This window comes from Hevea brasiliensis, chromosome 13 (assembly GCF_030052815.1).
Source record: "Hevea brasiliensis isolate MT/VB/25A 57/8 chromosome 13, ASM3005281v1, whole genome shotgun sequence".
In the NCBI taxonomy this organism is placed as follows: Eukaryota; Viridiplantae; Streptophyta; class Magnoliopsida; order Malpighiales; family Euphorbiaceae; genus Hevea; species Hevea brasiliensis.
The window spans coordinates 6,448,998-6,451,273 of NC_079505.1; positions in this window are offsets into that span (position 1 = coordinate 6,448,998).

The following is a 2,276-nucleotide window of genomic DNA, read 5'->3' on the forward strand; positions in this document are numbered from 1 at the left end:
GTAATAGCTTGACACTGCTCTCTTGGGTTTTCTGGTTGACTTGGAAGCTTTCCAAAAGACTTGATACTTGAGGAAGATGCTTATTGTGCAATCTGATTTTCCAGCATTCTGTTATGTGTTTGCATCTGTTCTAGCCTTGCTTTCATCTCTCTCATCTCCTCATCATGCTTAGTTTGGTTAGCAAGAATCTGTTGTAATAAAGCTTCAGTATTGGAACTTTGTTCTTGCTGTTTTGGTGGATGATTCATATTTTTCTGCTGAAAATTAGGCAATGGTTGCCTATTTTGCTGATATGGAATTCCTTGTTGCTGTTGTGGTTGAAAATTCTGATTTGGAACTTGACTTTGCTGATTTCCCCACGAGAAGTTGGGATGATTCCTCCAAGTTGGCTTATAAGTTTGAGAGTAAGGATTCCCCATTTGTTTGTTTCCATAATTACCAACATATGCTGCTTGCTCTCCATAGTCTACTCCACAGCTGGTAGTTCCCTCTGCATAAGCAACTTGTTGTGAACTTCCAGATGATGATGATGAACTAACCAACATACTTAAATCTTCCATCTTCTTAGCCAAGACATTTGTAAGTGCATCAAACTTTGCATTAATCATGTTGAATGGATCAAGATCATACATTCCAGCAGCTTGTCTCTTTTGAGTTGGAGCTGGTCCTCTTGGATTACTCCAAAGATGAGGATTCTTTGCAATTTTCTCCAGTAGCTCATAAGCTTCATCTTCATGCTTCATAATAAATTCTCCTCCTGTTTGAGCATCAATGATTCCTCTGATAGCAGGAGTGACATTTGTGTAAAAATTCTGATTTATCATCCATTTTGGAATGGCATGATATGGGCATTGTCTCTCTAATTCTTCCCATCTCATCCATGATTCATAAAGAGTTTCATCTTCTCTTGGTCTGAAAGCTGTCATTTGACTCCTCAATTCTTGAGTTTTTCCAGGTGGAAAATATTGTGCAAGAAATGCATCAGTGAGTTGCTCCCAATTTGTAATGGAATTGTGAGGTAAAGAATCAAGCCAATCCAATGCTCTATCTTTCAAAGAGAACGGGAATAGCTTCAATCTTGCTACATCATCAGACACTCCAGGTTGTTTTTGCATGTCACAGATCATAGCAAATTTCTTTAGATGTGTGTGTGGATTTTCAGAAGGATGTCCTCCGAATTGAGAATTTTGAATCATTTGAAGAACTCCAAAATCCATCTTGTAGCTATTTGCATCAATTCTTGGTCTTGCTATGCTCTCTCTCAAGTCATCAAAAAGAGGAAAAGCATGATCCATCATACTTCCCTTGGGTACATTAGCATTTACAACCTCTTCACCTTGGGCTGCATTTTCGTTGTTTCGATCATTTCCAGCATTACCACCACCAATTCTAATTCTTTCATCAGCCATGTCTGCTTCAATTTCAGTTTCTCTCAAAGCTTCTTTCCTTTTTCTGGTTTCTTTCTTGTTTGCTTTACAAAATTTCTCAATTTCAGGATTAAATAGTAAGGATGTGTCACTTGTGCTTCTAGCTCTTCTCATAAAAGATTAAAAGTGCCTGAAAAAGAATAAACAAACACAAAATGAAAATATAACAAAGATAAAACTAAAAACAACTAAAATAATCAAGAATTCAATCTTAAACAAACAACTCCCCGGCAACGGCGCCAAAAACTTGATGTGGCCCAACTGCAAGTGCACGGGTCGTACAAGTAATATAGAAAAGATATCGTTCCCACGAGGAGTTGTGTTAATATTGAATTTTTGATATAAAAAATTGACTAAATTGAACTATTTTTGAAATTAAAGCAATAAATTGATGGATATTGGAGTATGAAATCTATATGTGCAAAATTAATAATCTATCCAACAATGTATTAATTAAACTAAAATTGCATCAATTTGAAATAAGCAAGTTGAAATATGGCAAAATTTAAAATGGCAAGTAATTAAATTCAATTAGAAATTAACAATGATGAAAAGACGATTCCGGAGTTCGGGATTTCATATTCGAGCTATTTTGGGATTTCAAATTGGTTATCCAATCTTGTGAAACTTACGGGTTTTAAGGAGATTAATTCTTAAATCCTTTGAATACCCTTTCGAGTGAGACAAAGAGTGCCTTAATCAATCTAATCCTACTTTCGTGGAGTTAGAATTAATTAAGACCCATTAAGTTCTTTAATTAATCTGTGAATCCTCTTAACCCTTAGTCTATTTCTAGATCTAAGTTAATTAAGTCCAATTTCTTGATTATCTATCACAAGGCCTTCTCCT